At 44.5% G+C, this 21,659-nt stretch overlaps 1 protein-coding gene across 7 annotated transcripts in view; it reads left to right on the top strand.

Moving 5' to 3' along the window:
- APBA2 (amyloid beta precursor protein binding family A member 2) overlaps positions 1-21,659 on the top strand; it is a 266,585-nt gene that overhangs the window by 39,114 nt on the left and 205,812 nt on the right. For all 7 annotated transcript variants that reach the window (XM_042988249.1, XM_042988243.1, XM_042988248.1 and 4 more), the window contains one exon: positions 7,887-7,993. The gene's annotated coding sequence lies outside the window, so the exon portion shown is untranslated. The remainder of the gene's footprint in view (positions 1-7,886; positions 7,994-21,659) is intronic.

The raw sequence follows: 21,659 nt of genomic DNA, 5'->3' as shown, positions 1-21,659 counted from the left end.
CAGATGGAAGGCAGCACAGTGGGCATAAGAAAAGAGAGGGTTTCAGAATGTGGTCACCTCAGGGTTGGGCCCCGAGAAGTCAGTGGGCCCCGACTTCTCCTGGAACTTAGCCCTACCACCCTGAGCAAGTGACTTACTTGCCCTTCCTTAGCTTCTGCTGGCCTGGTTGTGCAGGATAGGAATAGAATTCCCTCAGGGCTATTGTGCTGACTCCCTGGGGGTGAGGCTCCAGACTCACTGGCTTCCTTCCTGCTGGGCAGATGGACCTGGAGTCTTTCCTGGAAGGCGGGCCTTCCCTGGTGTATTTTGCAGGACAAGGGGCTCCCTGACAAGGACCAGGACCCTCCACTCTGGGCCAGTGGGTTCGATTTGTGTTGATCCTTCTGCCCTGAACACTGTGTGCCCCTCTGCTCTCTCTGCTGGGGCCTGTGTCTTGCTATCCCTCTCACCCCCGGCACCACTTTGTGAGATACATGGAGCCTGTGGTCACTGCTTTGCAAAGTCACCATTTTAGGGGCACCTGGGTGGCTCAGTAGGTTAAGCGTCTGACTTCGGCTCAGGTCATGATCTCATGGTTTGTGGGTTCGAGCCCCGCGTCGAACTCTGTGCTGACAGCTTGGAGCCTGGAACCTGCTTTGGATCCTGTGTCTCCCTCTCTCTCTGTCCCTCCCCTGCTCATGCTTTCTCTCTCTCTCTCTCAAAATGAATAAACATTAAAAACAAAAACAAAGTCACCATTTTGGGTCTTTCACAGTCAATCCTGATTTTTGTTTTTTTTTGATCCCACTCACTTGACTGGGTGGCCCTGCTGCCTTAGGAGTCTGCATATGGCAGACTTATATGGCCTTATATGGCCATTGTCACATGTAACAGAGCAGAGTACCTTTCCAGGCACAGATGTTTTTAGAACACACCTTGACTCCTAGGGTGGCACCATTGAGGTGGGGTGTACCTGTGGATTTGAAATTTTGTGAAAGGGAGTGGACCCCCTTTACCTTTGTCCTGGGCCTGGACTCCACCTGAGAGCACAGCCCTACGCCCCCATGGCTAGTCTTGCAGAAGTGGCCACCCTAGACTTTCCCTGAAGCCAGTGCCCAGCATGGTCCCCCAAAGCTAGGGAGCACCCCTCTGCCTGCCAGCTGTTGGCTGGGGTGGACTCAAGTCCCGTTTACTTATCTGTGCTCTGGGAGACCAGGGCTCTGTAGAGGATTGGAACATGAGGGCACAGGGTGGTGTCATTTCTCTACCCGCTTGCCCTTCCTGGGAAAGCAGGACATGGAGGTGCCTGTCTTTGTCTGGGTTTATCTGTTGTGGGTTGTGTCTGGGAGCCCAGCAACAGGGAGTAGGCTCTTGTCATCCAGCCATGGACTTGAGCCAGGACTACTGTTCCAGACCCCCTACTCCACACCATCATAGGAAGAACTTTTTTTTTTTTTTTTTCAGGAAAATTATGGTGAATCTTGGTGTTTCCTGTCTGCAAAGTGTTCTCTAGAAGACCTTGTGGAGCATGCTCACGTTAGATCAGTAAGGAGAATTCTGGGAGGGTATTGAGGACAGAGCCATTAGATATGTGGACCATTTAATTCTATTTCCTCTCATTATTTTGCTTAAAGTTCTAGTTCCTCTCCATCTTTTCAGGGTGCTTTTCTCATTTCTCATTTCCCCATGCCCCAGGGCAGCCTCGTATTGAAGGTGTTGCTTTAGAGTGTCACAGTGCTTACTTATCCCTGGCTGATCTTGCTCTGGGCAGTTTGGTGCATGTTAATGTTCTTTCTGAGATGTCTGAGGTCCCCCATGTTCTAGATGGGACAGGAGGGGCCAGGGGAGTTAAATAGTTTGCTGGGATTCTCAGGAAGCAAGCCCAGGCAGTCTGGCTCCAGATGGTCTCTTCACCACTCTGCAACTGCCTCTGGGGGTGCTTGTGGCCAGCCTTGGGTCTGGTCCCTGTGCTCACTGCTACCGGGGTCAAGGCGCAGACTACAGCAAAGCTTGGGATGGGGCGCGGAGGGTCTGTGTTGGCCTCTGAGCCTCGGCTCCTCACCTGCAAAAGGAAAGGGCGGAGCTGGTGCCTCCAGCTCTAGGCTCTAGGTAGCATCCTTTTGGGGCTTATCTGGACCCAAGAAGGGCTTCCTCTTCTTCCTTTTGGGCCGCTTGGTGGTGCTGGAGTCATGTCATTGTCACTGAAGTGGGCAGCAGTGCTGTGTCCCCATCAGCTCCCTGGGCCACTTGGTGCTGGCTGTGGCGTATGCATGTCCTGCTTTCTTCCTAGGTGGAGGATGTATTCATTCATTCATTCCATGTGTTTTTATTGAATGTTGGTTGAAAAAATCTGCTTTCATAGAGCTGGCTTTCCAGGGAGGGCAGGCAGGCAATAACCAAGATAAATAAAAGACACATATCAGGTATTAGATGGTGGCAATAGCTATGGAGAAACATAGAGCAGGGGAGGAGGCCAGGGAAGGCTGGTGGATGGTATTGTGGTTTTAAGTAGGGTGGTTAGGGAGAGTAAGGTATGAGCAGCGGCATGGAGGGAGCCATGTGGATAGCCAGGGGCATGGCCCCTGTAAAGGCCCTGGGGTACCATCTGTCTGTTATCTTCGAGGGAAGAGCAAGGAGGCCAGGTGGCTGGTGCTGAATGAGCGAGGGCACAGGTATAGAGGGAGAGGTCACGAGGGGTGGTGGAAGGGATGCATGCCAGATTGTGTAAGGTCTCAGAGACTGTGGTGAGGACTTACCACTGGGGATGATCATTTGGTCTGGTGCACCAGGGCTAGATTTGCAGGGGCCAGCATAGAGGCAATGAGATGTTAGGTGCCATACAGCCATACAGGGCATGGGGTCTCAGCCCAGGCATCAGTGGTCATGGGGGAGCAGTGCTGGGAGTCTGTGTTGACTTCAGAGGTAGAGCCAGCATGATTTCCCTGATTAGTGTGAGGGCGAGGGAAGGTGAAGGGCCCAGGATGGCTCTGAGGCTTCAGCCTAAGCAATTTGAAGGGAGTAGCCATCAGCTGAGATGGGAAGGCTTTGGGAGATGTTGAGAACAAGTTCTCCATGTTCTGTCTATCAGCGGACCCATGTTTGGCTTCCCAGACAGACACTTACAGCAGCCCCTGATTTTCTGGTTCTTGGAGGTAGAGGAGATATGAAGGGCTTCTTGGACACTGACTGGGCTGTGTCAGGATACCTGCCAGGGCTGTGTGCCATTTGCTTGAGGGCTGTGAGGAGGATATGGCTCCCCCGGCTGCTGTTTGCCACCTGGAGGCTGGGCCGTGTCTGTGCAGGGCAGAGCCTCAGGGCAGAACCTTCTGGCTTGCATATCTGGGTCCCTGTCCCTGGTCTGGACATTCTCATTTCTGTCTTCTCAGACCTAGGTTTGATCTTTTTTCCTTCTCAGATTTTTTTTTTTTGAAGTTGAGGTATAATTAACATATAACATTATATTAGTTTCAGGTATACAGAGCAATGATTTGATGTTTGTATATATTGTGGAATGATCAGCACATTAAGTCTAGTTAACAGCCATCACCACACATGATTACAAAATTATTTTCCTTGTGATGAGAGCTTTTAAGATTTACTCTCTAAGCAACTTTCAAATATGCAATACAATATTATTAACTACGGTCATCATGGTCTCTATCATATTCCCAGGACTTATTTTATAGCAGGGGGTTTGTATCTTTTGACCCACTTCACGCATTTCACCAACCCCCATCCCTCGCTTCTGGCATTCTGTTCTCTGCCAATCTGTTCTCTGCATCTATGAATTCAGGGTTTTTGTTTGTTAGTTTCTGTTTTTTTTAGATTCCACATATAAGCAAGATCATATGGTGTTTGTTTTTCTCTGTCTGACTTATTTCACTTAGCATAATGCTGGTAAGGTCCATCCATATTGTTGCAAATGTCAGGATTTCCTGTTTTTAAATGCTTAATTTAATTTAATTTTAATTTTAATTTTTTTGAGGCAGAGGGGGGCGAGGGGCGGGGGGGGGGAGGGAGAGAATCTTAAGCAGGCTCTATGCGCAGCATGGAGCCCAACATGGAACTCAGTCTCACAACAGTGAGATCATGACCTGAGCCAAAATCAAGAGTCGGATGCTCAACCATCTGAGCCACCCAGGCACCCCCTTTTTAATGGCTCAATAATATTCTACTGTGTGTATATATACACTTTTTTTTACTATGTTTTCTTTATCCACTCATCTGTCAGTGGGCACTTAGGTTGCTTCCATATCTTGGCTATTGTAAATAATGTTGCAATGAACATAAGAGTGCAGTTATCTTTTGGGGTTAGTCTTTCATTTTCATCAGGTAAATACCCTCCAGTGGAATTGCTGGGTCAAATTGGAGTTTTATTTTTAATTTTTTGAAGAACTTTCACACTGTTTTTCACAGTGGCTCCACCAACATACTTCCCACCAACAGTGCACAAGGGTTCTCTTTTCTCCACATTTTCATCAACACTTGTTATTTCCTGTCTTTTTGATACTAGCCATTCTGACAGGTGTCAGGTGATATCTCATTCTGGTTTCGAGTTACATTTCTCTGATGATCAGCAATGTGAAGCATTTCATGTACCTGTTGGTCTTCTGGGTGTTTTCTGTCTCAGATTCTTTAGGGACTGGGTGGAGAAAGGCCTCGCCAAGCTCACTTGCGCTGTTGGCCTGGGGGAGGGGACATGGTGGGACCTTCCTCTGACTGAGAGAAGACAATATGCTCTGTGCACAGTGGTCTGTTGAAGTGTGAGCAGGGGTGGGGCAGGAATGGGCAGTCCAGCCACTGCACATAGAGGGCCATAGGCAAGAAGTGACTCTAGCAGGCTACAAAGGTTAGGGCTGCCCTTGCCCTGGGGACAGGCCTGACCCTGTGAGCTCTGCCTTCCTGAGTTTGGTCATTTATCTGCTGTCCAGGGGCCCAGTGTCAGGGTGGACCTGGTGGAGCTGGGTGTGACATTGCCAGCATCGTGTCCCTCCCAACAGGCCAGGCAGCTTCCCTGTGCTGGCCCAGCCCTAGCTTGTCTGTTCACAGCAGGGTCACTTCATCCCACCAGTCACCATTCGTTGTGAGGTGGACCAAGCTGGCTGGTTGTCAGGAGCAGAGCACTAGCATTGGCCTGGCATGCCTGTCTACCCCCGTGTCTTCCCGTATTCTTTCTGGGGTTGAAGAGGAGTCATGGAGGGCACCGCTGAACTTTACTCCCAGTCAGTTCGCGACTGGGGGGATATATGAGTTTCTGGAGTGTTTACCATTTCCTTGTGAACCTTTTTTCTGGGTGAGCCTTGTGAGCTGCTGAGTGTAGGGCAGGGGGGAGTGGGGAGGGGCACAGTGTCACCTGCTTCTTACCAGGGAGGGTCGTCTGCCAGACATTGCAGAAGGCAGAGAGCTGAGGACCCAACCTGGGCACATAGTAGGTTGGCTCCACAGTTGGCTTTTGAATGGAGGGAGATAAGCAACCAAGAAAGACTCTTTGGTTCCCAGGCAGCCTCACCTCCACCTCTGTGGATGGCCTCTGGAGGAGGAGTGTCCCTGAGAAGGTCGTTGTATTTTTAGCCTCAGGGACATGCTGCACATGGCAGCCTATGGCTCATGGCGGTTAGCAGGTTGGTGAAAGGCAGTTTTGTGCAGTGTGGTAATTATGCAGCTCTGGGGGCTGGCAGGAGGCTTTCCATACAGAATGCAGGGCCTGGAGTCATGGAGAGCAGGGGGAAGTCATGAAGGAGCTTTTCTGTGCAGCCTCTTCTGAATGGCTCCATAAACATACCCTTTGGGGGACTTCTCTCCAAGGGACTTTGCAAGTCTGACCCCTACAGGGACCTTTGCATTTCTTCCGGGGACTCGTGGATGAGCCCTTCTCTTCCCAGGTCATCCTGCACCAAACTGACCTGATAACCCCCCTCCACAGTCAGAAACTTCTGGTGGCCTCAGAGCTTGGTGTTGAGTGCTCAGTATGGTTTCAGTGGCATGTTTCACCGCTTCTGCTGTGGCTGGTGTCTGTGACCCCAACCCAGTGCTCCCGTTCAGAGCCCTTTCCCGGTCTTTGTAGCTCCTTGCATTGACCCTCCCCTTTCTTGAAGGCTATGTTTGAGGCCCGTGTCCTTGGTTTGCTGGCTGCTGTGGCATCTGTAGTCTGGAGTGCTGCCTTCATGAGGCCAGGTAGGCTCCTAGAGGGAGCAGGGGATATGGCTGAGAATGAAAACTGCAGAGGCCGGACAGACTGAGAAGAGTGTGTTTACTACTGAAGTTCAGGGATGCCTTTCCCAGTTGGGTTTTGAAGAATGAATAGGAGTTTGTCAATAAGATTCTGGAGGAACAAAAAAAGGAATGACTCGAACACTGGCAGGAAAGGGGTGAAGCCCCAGTGGCATGGGGCCTTGGGGAATGATGAGGGGAGACTGAAGCAGTGGTCAAGGCTGAGGCCTGGGAGCTGGCTGCTTTGCATGCTGTGGTCAAGTCAATGACCATGTCATGTAGTATCATGCCTCCATGCACCCCATTAGTGTCCCTGGCTGTGGTTGGGGCAGGCACAGGTGTGGTTTGGCCTGGTTGTTACCTGCATGGACAGTGATGCCCTCGTCCATCAGTATTGGAGTGGGCCCATGGTTGGGGGTGGCCTCCATGTTTGGATTTAGGAGGCCTTCAGCTGGATGGCCTGTTCTGTGGACAGGGAACATGGCACCAGCCATCGACACTGAAGCTCAAGGAACCTAGTGTGCCTGAGTTGGTTGAGTGTCCAACTCTTGATTTCAGCTCAGGTCATGATCTCACGGTTCGTGAGTTCGAGCCCTGCATCTGGCTTGTGCTGACAGTGCAGAGCCTAATTAGGATGCTCTCTCCCTCTCTTTCTGCCCCTTTTCTGCTCTCTCTTTCTCTCTCTCAAACAATGGATAAACTAAAAAAAAAAATAAAAAATTAAAAAAAAAAGCTTAAGGAACCTTGTAAGTCATGGGGGTCGGTGCCTTCATTTGACATGATAGGGAGACCAAGGTCTTGGTGTTGGAGGTGAGGCCTGAACCCCAATATCTTAGTGCTCCCATCCTCCTCTGAAGTAGGGAAACTGAGGCACGGGTAGGTTCCTTAGTCCTCCCAGGCTGTAAGAGGCAGAGTTAGGATGTCAACCAAGGTGCCTCCATAGTCCAGCTCCTTGCACAGATCCAGGCAATGGCCCATGCCAGGGTGGCCCTGGTCTGCAGGCTGCAGGCTGGACGCTGTGCCCCCGTGTGTCAAGGAGGAAATGATGTCACTTGCACAGGGGATGACTTGCACTGTGCCCCCACATGTGCATATATGATCACTCTGTCTTTGAAAAGGCTTTGTTCAGTATATTTTGTAGAACTCCCAGCCATGTATGTCACATACGATTTTAAGATACTGCAGGTGACATGAAGCTCTGTATTCTGTGTAGCGTTTTGCTTCTTTGGAAAACAAATTGGGAACAGAACTTTGAAGAATGTGCTTCATTTCCTGTTAGAGCAAGTGAAACCTGAAATATTAATGCTATAGGGTTTCCCGTGTCTTCTTCCAAAAGGGTTAGAGAAATACATTCCCCACTCTTTTCTATCGAGGCCTGGCTGCTGGTGGCCTCAAAATCTTAGCTGTCTGTGTGTGCTGACCTTTGGGAATGAGCAGGAGGGCTCACTTGAAAACTTGGAGAGACTCACGATCTATTTGCAGCTCTTTGATTTTCAAAATGTTCAGCTGTTCTGCAGAACCTTGGAGTTCTGATCCTGCAGTTCCGAGCCGCCTTTGACGTTTCGGTGCAGGGAGTTGTTAGCCTCTTTTTTTTTAAACGTGTGGTCCGTCGCTCAGATAAGAGAGCTGCCATGTGTTCATACATAAGCAGCTTGCTTGCAGCCCATTGATACCCTATTTGTGTTCTCTTGTTTCAGTCTCTGGAAGATTTAAGCTTTGCTGAATCCCGTGTGGGCAAACCAGCCTCTGAGGCCAGGACCGTCCTGCGGATGGCTGAGAGTCCTCTTGGGCCTGGCGACTGCGAGTGAGTAGGACCTCACCACTCACTGGGTGATAGTCACCACTGTGCTGGGCCCCACCTGCCATTTCGTATACACCTCGGCTCCCATGCTGAATGGGAGCTGAGAGAACAGTGTTGTGTCCTGTGGCCCCCACCTCTCTCTAAGAAAAGCTTAAATGCACCCACACTAAAATTTTTCATTGCTTTCTGTTTTTACAAATTTACCTTTATTTTGCAGAAAAAGGCAAGAAGGAGTCCAGGGTGTCCCTAGAGGACCAATGGCCACACAGTAGACTGTTTCCTATGACCCCGCCTGTGTCCCCTATCAGACTCACCAGGGTGCTTTCTGCTGCACTGTGTTCTGCGTGGCACTGTGTTGCCTCCCCAGGCAGCCCCCCTTCCAGTTAGGTGCACGTGGGCCAGGGACATCCAAGTGAGTGGCTCTCCCTGGGAGTGCAACAGGGGCAGCAGGATGTGGGCAGGGTCTCCCCGCCCAACCCTGCCCAACTCCAGGCTACTCATCGACCCGGGTGGTTGACCTGAGGTCCTGCCATTAGGGGCTCTCTCCAGGGTCACCAGGTGGGGGCAGGGCAGCTTGGGGACTGGGGGCCACTGTGGAAAGTCTCCCCAAGTGGATGGAGCCGGGCACTCAGGCTCTGACTGAGGGATTAGATAAGGCTGTGTCTGAGGGTGTCACCTGTTGGCAGTGAGAGCCGCAAGCCTGTGTTAGCTATCTAGGGCTGCTGTGACGAAGTACCACAGACTGGGTAGCTTAAACAACAGAAGCTTATTTTCTCACGGTTCTGGAGTCCAAAATCAAGGTGTTGGCAGGGAGGGCTCCTTTTGGGGACTGCGAGGGGGAGTCTGTTGCAGGCCTCTCTCCAGGTCTCGTAGTTTGCTGACAGTCTCTGGCCTTCCTTGACTTGTGCTGCTATAATTGTAACCCCCACATAGCTTTCTCCTTGCGTCGTTATCTCTGTGTCCAAAATTCCCCTTTTTATTTTTTTTTAAAGTTTATTTATTTTGAGAGAGAGTGAGCAAGTGGGGGAAGGGAAGAGAAAGAGAGAGAGAGAGAGAGAGAGAGACAGAGAGACAGAGAGACAGAGAGACGGAGGGAGAGAATCCCAAGCAGGCTCCACACTGTCAGTGTAGAGCCTGACGCAGGACTCGAACTCATGAACCGTGAGATCATGACCTGAGCTGAGACCACAAGTCAGACACTTAACCCACTGAGCACCTAGGTGCCCCCCAATTTCCCCCTTTTAAAAGGACACCACTCAAAATGGATTAGGGCCCACTCCAATGACCTCATCTTCGTGATCACCTGCAGAGACCTTGTTTCCAAATAGGGTTTCATGCACAGCTACTGAGGGTTAGGACTTGAATATTGCCTTGGGGGCCATAATTCAACCCATAGCAAGCCCCCTCCCAGGACAGGGCCCATCTTCCAGGTGCCTGTGGGGTGTGGTCAGTGGAGCGGCCCAGCTTGTCCTGCAAAGGGGAGAGGACATCAACAGCTGTGTAATCATCCCACATGAGACCTTTTCCTAGCAGGGTCCCCAAGTGCAGCTTACAGCCAGCCACAGCTCCCAGCCCACGTTCCGTCCTTCAGTGGCCAGTCTGCCTGGCCTTCCGGCTCCCTGTTTTTATACAGCACCTTCGTTGGCTCCCATTCTGCCCTCCCCCCAAATCCTTGCTGTGCTTCACTCTCCACCATCTGGTCCCTAATCCAGACCCCACTGAGCAGCTCAGTGCCAACCCCACTTTACACCGTCTTTCGGGAAACATCCTGACCCACCCCATTATGTCTCCCTCCTGCCTCTCAACCTGGCAGCATGGCAGCTCCTTCAAGTATACGTGGAGAACTTAAAAGCAGTAAGAGCACTATTTGTTCTGTACTGAGTGGGCCAGGCACTGTGCTGGGGGAGCCACACAGAGTGACTCCCTGAATGCTCGCTGAAGGCCAGGGAGGAAAGTGAGGTTCTTGCTCACATGCACAGACCTGGAAAGTGCCAGAGCTGGGATTTAAAATCACGGCTGCAGTTCCAAAGCCTCAGCCACACCTCCAACACTATGCTGGGTCCTGTTCTGGGTGCTGTGGAAACTGAGGCAGCTAGGACCCAGCCCTGTGCACAGGTGTGCTTACACAGCATTCTTGGCCAGGTCCTTTCAGGCTGTGACATGACATGCCCCACCTGCCCTTAGCCCCCCTGACAGCCCTGGGTTCGCTTTTTCAAATATTATTTTTATTTTATCGATATCCTATACATATACATGTTTTAAGAAGTCAGGAGTTCTGTAAGGTTTGTGAAAAAATAGCAGATTCTTGGCTATCGCTCCTACTATCCCCACGCGAGCCCTGCCCTATCCTGCTCCCTGTGGACCACCACTTCCAGCTTTCAGCTGTTTCTTCTGAGATTTATCACACATTTGTAAAGATTATGCATGCACTCTTATTTCTGAACTTCCTATGGTGGTGAAAATGATTTTAACTCACAGTTTTCATTTCGTAGGGATGCTCTATTTAACCAGTATAGTTATTTCATAATTTTGGGTTAAATCCCTATAAAACGTGTATCAGTCAGGATAGACTAAATCAGGAGACAGTTAACACACATCCCCTAGATCTGAAAAAATTCAGTTTCTGATTAGCAGGTATAGTGTTTATTTATGTTTCTGGCTCTCCTTTTGTTTTTGAGCAGTTTCAAGAGAAGATGAAGAAAGGTTTCTAACCCTGTTTCCTAAACACCAGAAGTCAGTCCAGTTGTTCTTTAGCTTACTCTGGTTGGCTTCCCGCTCTCTCATCCCACTGAGAATTCTCATCCAGGTCACCAACACCCAGTGTTGACAAATCCAACACATGATTTTCTGTCAATATCCTGAGTGCCCTGCAGTGTTTGGATGTTGTTGTTGTTGTTGTTGTTGTTGTTGTTGTTTTTTCCTCTCTCTCTTTCTGCCTTGGTCTCCATCTTAGGGGGAAAGTCTCTAGTTTCTCACCATTAAATATGATGTTATCTACATTGTTAAAAAACTGAGATAAAATTCACATAGCAGAAATTAACCAGTAACCAGCTTAACGTGTGTAGTTTAGTAACATTTAATGCTTCTCCTGTGTCGTGGGGGATCCATCCCTTCAATTGTGTTCCAAGACATTTTCATCATCTCAGAAGGAAATGCTCATGTTTGTTAAGTGTTCTGTCCCCATTCCCTCTCCCCTACCCCCCAACCTCATCACTCAGCTTTCAGTCTCTGTGGATTTACCTATAATGGATGTTTCCTATACAGTTAGAAATAATACAGTATGTGACCTTTTGTGTCACAGCCTCTAGAACTGTGAGAATTATTGTTACAAGCCACATAGTCTCTGGTACTTTGTTACAGCAGCCCAAATGGACTTTGATTTGGCATAATGTTTATGCGGTTCATCCAAATTGTAGCAGGTATCAGAACTTCATTCCTTTTACGACTGAGTACTGTTCCATTGTATATTTATATACCACATCCTGTTTATCCGTTCATCTGTTGATGGACATTTGGGTGGTTTCAACCTTTTGCCTGTTATGAATAATGCTATTATGAACGTGTGTGTACAGGTATTTGAATACATGTTTTCAGTTCTTTTGTGTATATACCTAGGAGTGGAATTGCTGGATCACATGGTAATTTTTGAGGAACCACCAATGTGTTTTCCACTACTGCTTTATTACATTCTCACCAGTGGGATGTGAGGGTTCCTGTTTTCCTCAACCTTACCTACTCTTATTGTTTTCTTTCTTTTTTTTTTTTTTAAAGTGATGGCAAACCATCCGGGTGTAAAGTGTATCTTATTGTGGTTTTGATTTGTATTTCCTCTTGTCAAGCTAAGGATGGTCTCCTCAATGACTAATTTGGTGAATTTTTTTTTTTTTTAAATCAGGAATTGGTGTTGTCTTTTGTCTAATGCTTTTTCTGTATCAATTAATATGATCATATATTTTTTCTTCTTTTGTCGGTGTGGTGATGGCTTATATCAGTTTATTTTCTCATGTTGATCCAACATTGCATCCCTGGAATACATCTCACTTGGTTGTGATATATAATTCTTCTCAGATATTGTTGGATTCTATTTGCTAATATTTTGCTGAAGATTTTTAAGTGTGTATTCATGAGAGATACTGGTCTCTAGTTTTCTTTCTTGTAATTATCTGTTTTTGATATTAGGGTCATACTGGGTTTATGATATAAGTCAGGAAGGGTTCCTTCCTTTTCTAATTTCTGAAGTAGATTGTAGAGAATTGGCATCCTATCTAACTTAAACATTTGGTAGAATTCCTAAGAGGAGTCATCTGGGCCTCGTGATTTTGGGGGGAAGATTATTAATTATTGATTCAATTTCCTTAACACAGATAGCTGTTTGGTTTGTCTTTCTCCTTGTATGAGTCTGGTAGTGTGTATCATTTAAGAAATTGGCCCATTTTATCTAAATTATCAAATTTGGGGGTATAGAGTTCTTTGTAGTATTCTTTTATTATGGCTTTAATGTCTGTGGGATCAGTATTTCTTTCATTTCTGATGTTAGTAATTTGTGTCTTCTCTCCTTTTTCTTGGTTAGCTTGGTCAAAAAACCAGATTTTTAGTGTGTTGATTTTTTTCCTATCATATTCCTGATTTCATTGATTTATACTCTTTCACTATATTTCTTTTGCTTGATTTAGGCTTAAAATTGTTCTTTATCTTGGGGTGCATGGGTGACTGAGTTGGTAAAGTGTCCAACTCTTGAGTTTGGCTCAGGTCATGATCTCACTGTCATGAGATCGAGCTCTGTGTTGGGCTCTGCACTAAGCATGGAGCCTGCCTGCTTGGGATTCTCTTTCTCCCTCTCTCTTCGCCCCTTCCCTGCACATGTGCATGCATGCTCTCTTTCTCAAAATAAATAAACATTAAAAAAATTGTTATCTTATTTCCTGAGGTAGAAGCTTAGGTTATTGATTTTAGATCTTTCTTCTTTTCTAATGTATACATTTAGTGCTATAAATTTTTCTCTAAATACTGGTTTTGCTGCCTTCTGCAAATTCTGACAACTGGTATTTTCATTTTCGTTTAGTTAAAAATTTTTTTTTTTAAATTTGTCAGTAATTCCTCATTGACCCATGTGTTATTTAGAATTGTGTTGTTAAATTGTCAGGTATTTGGAGATTTCACCTGTCTTCCTGTTAATTGCTTTTTGGTTTAATTCCATTCTAGTCTAAGAAAATACTTTGTATGATACCTGTTTTGTAAAAAACTTGTTAAGGTGTGTCTTATGGTCCCAAATGTGGTCTTTTTTTGTGCTATGATCATAATATTGGTATCTCCCCAGCCCCTACAAGTTCTTATGTTGAAATCATACCCCCCCAAAGTGATTGTATTAGAAGATGGCATCTTTGGGAGGTGATCAGGTGATTAGGCAGCGCCCTTGGGATGGGGTTACTATTCTTATGAAGAAGGCTCCACAGAGCTCCCTATCCCCTTCTGCCGTATGAGGACACTGTGAGAAGTCTGAGACCCAGAAGGGGACCCACACCTGACCATGCTGGCATCCTGATCTCAGACTTCCAGTCCCTAGAACTATGAGAAATAAATGTTTGTTGTTTATAAGCCACCCAGTCTGTTGTATTTTGTTATAGCAGTCCAGTGGGCTAAGACACTTAGGTGAATGTTCCATGCAAGCTTGAGAAGAATGTGTGCTTTGCTGTTGTTGGATAGAATATTCTATAAATGTCATTTAGAAGCAGTTGATTGATAGGGCTGTTTGAGTGAACTATGTTTGTTGATTTTCTGCCTGCTTGTTATATCAGTTACTGACAGAGGATGGTGAAGCCTCCAATTATAATAATGAATTTGTCTCTCTTTTCAATTCTATCAATTTTTGCCTCATATATTTTAATACTCTGATGTTAGGTGCATAGCTGTTTAGGATTGTAATATCTTCTTGAATAATTGAATAGAATTACATATCATTATGTAATGCTCCCTCTTTATCCATGATGATTTTCCTTGTTCTAAAGTCTGCTGTGTCTGAAATTAATATTGGTACTCTAATTTTCTTTTGATTGGAGTTAGCATGGTTTATCTTTCTCCATTCCTTTTAACCTATCAGAGTCTTTATATTTATTTTTTTATTCCTTTTTTAAATGTTTATTTATTTTGGGGAGAGAGAGCATGAGCAGGGGAGGGGCAGAGAGGGAGAGACAGATAATTTGAAGTAGGCTCCATGCTGACAGTAGAGACCCAATGTGGGGCTCAAACTCAAGAACTGTGAGATCATGACCTGAGCCAAAGTTGGATGTTTAACTGACTGAACTACCCAGGCACCCCAGAATCTTTATAGTTAAAATGGATTTCTTGTAGCCAAACTATGGAAAGAGCCCAGATGTCTATTGACTGATGAATGGATAAAGAAGATGTGATACATATATATATCAATGTGTGTGTGTATGTTTGTGCATGTGATATGTGTATACATGATATATACACACATGTATACATGTATACATATATGTATATGATGTATATGGTATATATATATCATATATATGGACACACACATATACACACAATGGAATATTACTCAGCCATCGAAAAGAATGAAATTTTGCCATTTGCAACAATGTGGATGGAGCTAGAGTGAATTATGCTAAGGGAAATAAGTCAGAGAAAGACAAATACCGTATGATTTCACTCATGTGGAATTTAAGAAACAAAACAGATGAACATATGGGAGGTGGAAAAAAAGAAAAAAAGACAGGAAAACAAACCGTAAGAGACTCTTAAAGATAGAGAACAAACTGAGGGTTGAAGGAGAGAGGTGGGTGGGGGATGGGATGGGTGATGGGTATTAAGGAGGGCACTTGTGATGAGCACTGGGTGTTGTATGTAGGGGATGAATTTCTGAATTCTACTCCTGAAACCAATATTGCACTGTATGTTAACTAACTGGAATTTAAATAAAAATTTGAAAAGAAAAAAAATGGGTTTCTTATAGACAGCATGTGGTTGGATCTTGTGTTTTTACTTACTCTGATAACCTCTGTCTTTTACTTGATGTATTTTTAGACCATTCACATTTAAAGTTATTGTTGGAGTATTTAGATTAATATCGAACTTTTTAATAGCTTTTATTTTTGCAACAAGCTCTTTTTTCTTCTCTGGTTTTCATGGACCATTTTATATGATTCCATAATGTTCTCTTAGTTTATCATTTATATTTCTTTTTAAAAATTTTTAGTTCTGACCTCAGAGTTTACGATATACATTCTAAAATAATTGAAGTCTATCTTCAAATAATACTAAGAATACTTTTTCATATTAGTGCAGGTAACAGAGTAAAAACAGAGTATTAGTAATTCCCATTCCTCATGACATTGCTATTATTCATTCCACTTACCCATAAGCTATAATTACACAACATGTTGTAACTATTATTGCTTTAAATAAAAAGTTATTTTTTTAGATCAGATAACAGTAACAAAAATAAGAGATTTTATTTTATCTTCATTCATTTCTTCTCAGATAGTCTTCTTTCTTTATGTAGATTCAAGTTTCCAACTATATATTTTTCCTTCTGTGTGAAGAGTTTTTGAACATTTCTCTCGATCTGGCTGCTGGTGACAAATTCCCTTGGTTTTTGTTTGTCCGAGATAATATTTATTTCTTCTTCACTTTTGAAAGATAACTGTGCTTGGACATAGACTTGTAGGTTGGTGGTTTTATCTTTTAAAACTTTTAAAGATTTTCCTTTACTCTTTTCTTGCTGACATGGTTTCTGAGGAGAAATCTGCTGTTAACTCTTTTCTTTGTTCTTCTCTAGATAAAATGTTTCCACACCTCCTTCTGGCTTCTTTCATGATTTTCTCTGTTTGGTTTTCTGCAGTTTGAGTAGGTATTTTTGTTTTTGTTTTTGTTTGTTTTCTTTTTTAAAAATATTTATTCTGTTTGGTGTTTTTTGAGCCTCGTGTGGAAAATTTTTGGCCATTGTTACCGCAAATATTTTTCCTTCTCCATTATTTCTTTTGTTTCCTTTTGATGTTCCAATTACATGTATGTTACATCTCTTGATATTGTCCCACCGTTCTTGGATACTCGTTTGGCCCACCCTGCACCCATTTTTTTTTTCTGTTTGTGTTTCAGTTGGGGAAATTTTGTTGACTTGTCTTTAAGCTCACTGATTTCTTCCTCAACCATCTCGAATCTACTGATGGGTATTCTTCATTTTCAAAGGTAGTCTTCATTTCTATTATAGATTATTTTTAAAAAAATTTTTCTAGCATTTCTTTTTGACTCTCAGACTTTCTATCCTTGTGTTTATATTACCAATCTGTTCTTCTGTGTTGTCTACTTTTCCCATTAGAACCCTTAGCACATTAGTCATAGTTACTTTAATTTCCCAGTATGATAATTCCAAAAACTATCATATGAATCTGGTTATAATGCTTGCTTTACTTCTTTTAAATATGGGTTTAAAAATTTATTTATTTATTTATTTAATTACTTATTTTGCCTTTGATATGCCTTATATTTTGTTAAAAGCCAGGCATATTATGTTGGAAACCTTTAGTGTGAGTGTTTGTAAATCTCATTAGGGATTGGGCTATATGTCATGTCTTCCTTGGTTTTGTCTGTCCCACCTCGACTGTGGCCTTCCCTTGGTGCTCCTGGTTAGAGAATCTGGGGTAGCTCCTTTAGCTTAATCCACTGGTGTCATACTGGAGCCCTGTGGTGTGGTGGAAGCTGTGGGGGAGCAGAAGTATTCTGTAATCTTATGATGAAATCTCCATCTTTAGGTGGGCCTGTGCTCCCAGCCTGTGACTTTCGCCAGAGTTTCTTCTCACATGGCTCTTCCAGCCCCCTTAGAGTGCCTGGCACACTCTAGAGAGAGAGGCTAGAGTGCCTTCAGTGAGCAAAATGCCCTCCCCACCCTTCCCTGGTGGCTTTGAGACAAGATTCTGGCTAAGTCTTTCCCCCTGGACAGCAGACCTTTGTCACGGAGAAGTTTCTGGGTGTTTCACAATGGTTATTTCCTCCTCCCTCTGCCAGAATCAAGAGATGTTTCTTGGTCCTTCAGATTTCAGGGGGCTGTCTGCAAACTTAGTTCATTGATGGGTCCAAGAAAAGTCACTGATGTTCGCTTTGTCCAGCTCTTTCTTATTGTAAGGGCTCAAGTGGCAACTTCCAAGCTCTTTTCGTGTTCGAGCTGAAACAGAGTCCTTCCCTGGGCTTCAGTTTTCCTCATGACTCTTGTCACCACCTAGAATTACATACAGTAAAACCTTGGTTTGCGAGCATAATTCATTCTGGAAACATGCTTGTAATCCAAAACACTTGTATATCAAAGCGAATTTCAAGAACCTTTGGCTCAGTTGTGATCATGTGACATTTGGCGTCATGTACTACTTGTATTGCAAGACATCACTCCTTTATCAAGTTAAAATTAAAATTTATTAGAAATGTTTGCTCGTCTTGTGGAGCACTCACAGAACAAGTTACTTGCAATCCAGGGTTTTACTGTACTTTATTTGATGGTTCAGTCATTTTTTGCCTGGCTTCCTCCTTAGAACATAAAACCCGGAAGACTGGAACATTGTCTGTCTATTCCCTGCCATCCTCACACCCAAAAGAGTGCCTGGCACATTCTGAATGAATAAAAGTGATAAAGTATGTTGCCAGGCCACCTGGGCATGGGTGGCTGCTAATTTGTACATTTTCTCCTGTGCATTGTGGTTTTGGTAGATTTGAAGCAGAGATGAATGTGACTACATAGAGGAGGTGTCCAGGTGTCCTCACCAGACAGAGGAAAAAGCCCAGGAGGCTATTGTTTGCCTCTCACAGGTGCTGATGGTCTATCATGGTGGCTCTGGAAGCTGAGCTCCCTGGGAGGCAGGGTCGGCCCAGCCAGTGCAGAAGCAGGTGACTTTTCTGTGGTCGCTTCTAAATGGCCCAGCTGTTTTGCCCTCTTATTGTGGATGAATCTTGCATCCCACCCCTTCCCCTCCATTCCCAGGACCTTGTTTTTGGGATTACAGTGGTAGGCCTTCTGCACATCAAGAAAAACAAAATCGCCCCCGTGCTCCCCATCTTGCTGATGATCCTGCTGCCAGCATCACTTCTCATGAACAGATTTTTCAACCATTGCCATCTGTTCTGCTCTTAATTATGAGTGTAAGAAATATTGTTATCCCGATTTCATCAGGGGAATGGGGAAGGGGGAGGGATATGTATTCTTAAAGACTAAAGTTCTCGTGGAGGAAGTGTGGATCTGGCACCCACTCACTAAAGATAAGGTTGCCTCTGCCCCAAATTGAGGCATTCACAACAGTTATTTTACTGAAAGGACAATATTGGCCCACTTACTTCTGTATAAAACGAACTTTTGGAGAAAGGTAGAAGTAGCCAAGTTGATGCCATTAAAGAACAAAAATCCAACTGAGGATATTTGAAAATCTTATTGGCTTCATTAAATGATTCTTGAATCAGGCAGCACCCCATCTAGCAAGTAGAGGGGAGCTCTGAGGAGTTGTACAAAATGGATGGTTTTTATAGGAAGGAGGGTGAAGCAAGGAAGTTGTTAGCAAAAGAAAAGAAAGGATTGTCTCAGGCAGGGTCACTTTCCCTTTGGGGTAAGAGTTAGGTGGCCCATATCATGGAGATTATATAATTTTCTTTTGGGGAATGGAGAGGGCCCTGTGACAGATGACCTCACTGATGCTGATCAGAAAATTCTACACCAACTGAGCAAGACTACATTTCTGGGGGAGGCTGAAACTGTAATTGGGTTAGATATTAAGCCCCTGTTTGGTGACTTTGCCTAAGTGATGCCATTTTGGGCCTGGGGTTTTCTTTTTAACAATGCAAAGGCCCAAAGACCATGTCTCTTCACCTCTCTGAGGCCTCAGCCCTCTAGGATACAGGGTGAGAATGGGCTGGCAGTGATACATGGCGCCAGCTGCTGCTGGGGATGTTTCCGGAAGAAGGCCAAGTTTGGGGGCTGTTTTCTGCCCTCAGAAGCTCTTGTTAGTTTGTTCCAGGCCCGTGCCCAGCTGGTAGTGCTAACCACCAAGCTGTGGCACTGGGTGGGGAGCCTCTGTGTCCGTGGCAGACCTGTGCCTCCCATTCTGTTGCATGACTTTTTGCCTCAATACCCAGGGTTCGTTGTCTTGTGGCTTCGAAGACTGAAGAGGTGGATACAAAGCAAAATGAGTTTAATAGAGTGTGGCAAAAGTTTAGTAGAGTGTGAGATCAGAAAGTAAGAATAGTTTGAAAGCTCTGTTTACAGAGAGGGGGCATTTGAAAGTGAATGCCTGCAACTATAGGCAAGGGACTTTGATTTACAGGTTCCTTCTCAGGTCCTACCCTTATTGTCTAGGGAACTCTAAATGCCTAGTCGTGCCTTTTTGATTGGCTTGTTTCTGTTGTATGAGGGGTGGTCTATGGCCATACTGTTGGTGGTCTATGGCCATACTGTTCCTTGTGGGTCATACGTTTTATGGTCTACTTGTTTTTAGTCAGGTCTTTTGTGAAATTCCTGGGGGAAGCCTGAGGGAGAGTAGGTAGTGTCTGTCACATTCTCAGGAGGAACTTTCCACCTGAGGGAGTTTGCTCAAGGTCAGACATTCCCGAAGAAATGTTTTATTTTATTTTATTTTTTTTTCAATATATGAAGTTTATTGTCAAATTGGTTTCCATACAACACCCAGTGCTCATCCCAAAAGGTGCCCTCTTCAATACCCATCACCCCCCCCCCCACCCCCCATCAACCCTCAGTTTGTTCTCAGTTTTTAAGAGTCTCTTCTGCTTTGGCTCTCTTCCACTCTAACCTCTTTTCTTTTTTTTTCCTTCCCCTCCCCCATGGGTTTCTGTTAAGTTTCTCAGGATCCACATAAGAGTGAAACCATATGGTGTCTGTCTTTCTCTGTATGGCTTATTTCACTTAGCATCACACTCTCCAGTTCCATCCATGTTGCTACAAAGGGCCATATTTCATTCTTTCTCATTGCCATGTAGTACTCCATTGTGTATATAAACCACAATTTCTTTATCCATTCATCAGTTGATGGACATTTAGGCTCTTTCCATAATTTGGCTATTGTTGAGAGTGCTGCTATAAACATTGGGGTACAAGTGCCCCTATGCATCAGTACTCCTGTATCCCTTGGGTAAATTCCTAGCAGTGCTATTGCTGGGTCATAGGGTAGTTCTATTTTTAATTTTTTGAGGAACCTCCACACTGTTTTCCAGAGTGGCTGCACCAATTTGCATTCCCACCAACAGTGCAAGAGGGTTCCCGTTTCTCCACATCCTCTCCAGCATCTATAGTCTCCTGATTGGTTCATTTTGGCCACTCTGACTGGCGTGAGGTGATATCTGAGTGTGGTTTTGATTTGTATTTCCCTGATGAGGAGCGACGTTGAGGATCTTTTCATGTGCCTGTTGACCATCCGGATGTCTTCTTTAGAGAGGTGTCTATTCATGTTTTCTGGGTTATTTCTTCACTGGGTTATTTGTTTTTCGGGTGTGGAGTTTGGTGAGCTCTTTATAGATTTTGGATACTAGCCCTTTGTCCGATATGTCATTTGCAAATATCTTTTCCCATTCCGTTGGTTGCCTTGTAGTTTTGTTGGTTGTTTCCTTTGCTGTGCAGAAGCTTTTTATCTTCATAAGGTCCCAGTAGTTCATTTTTGCTTTTAATTCCCTTGCCTTTGGGGATGTGTCAAGTAAGAAATTGCTACGGCTGAGGTCAGAGAGGTCTTTTCCTGCTTTCTCCTCTAGGGTTTTGATGGTTTCGATGGTTTCCTGTCTCACATTCAGGTCCTTTATACATTTTGAGTTTATTTTTGTGAATGGTGTGATAAAGTGGTCTAGTTTCAATCTTCTGCATGTTGCTATCCAGTTCTCCCAGCACCATTTGTTAAAGAGACTGTCTTTTTTCCATTGGATATTCTTTCCTGCTTTGTCAAAAATTAGTTGGCCATACGTTTGTGGGTCTAGTTCTGGGGTTTCTATTCTATTCCATTGGTCTATGTGTCTGTTTTTGTGCCAATACCATGCTGTCTTGATGATGACAGCTTTGTAGTAGAGGCTAAAGTCTGGGATTGTGATGCCTCTTGCTTTGGTCTTCTTCTTCAAAATTACTTTGGCTATTCGGGGCCTTTTGTGGTTCCATATGAATTTTAGGATTGCTTGTTCTAGTTTTGAGAAGAATGCTGGTGCAATTTTGATTGGGATTGCATTGAACGTGTAGATAGCTTTGGGTAGTATTGACATTTTGACAATATTTATTCTTCCAATCCATGAGCAGGGAATGTTTTTCCATTTCTTTATATCTTCTTCAATTTCCTTCATAAGCTTTCTATAGTTTTCAGCATACAGATCTTTTACATCTTTGGTTAGATTTATTCCTAGGTATTTTATGCTTATTGGTGCAATTGTGGATGGGATCAGTTTCTTTATTTGTCTTTCTGTTGCTTCATTATTAGTGTATAAGAATGCAACTGATTTCTGTACATTGATTTTGTATCCTGCAACTTTGCTAAATTCATGTATCAGTTCTAGCAGACTTCTGGTGGAGTCTATCGGATTTTTCATGTATAATATCATGTCATCTGCAAAAAGTGAAAGCTTAATTTCATCTTTGCCAATTTTGATGCCTTTGATTTCCTTTTGTTGTCTGATTGCT

Source organism: Panthera tigris, chromosome B3 (genome assembly GCF_018350195.1).
Source record: "Panthera tigris isolate Pti1 chromosome B3, P.tigris_Pti1_mat1.1, whole genome shotgun sequence".
In the NCBI taxonomy this organism is placed as follows: Eukaryota; Metazoa; Chordata; class Mammalia; order Carnivora; family Felidae; genus Panthera; species Panthera tigris.
This window is presented reverse-complemented; position numbering and strand designations above follow the sequence as displayed.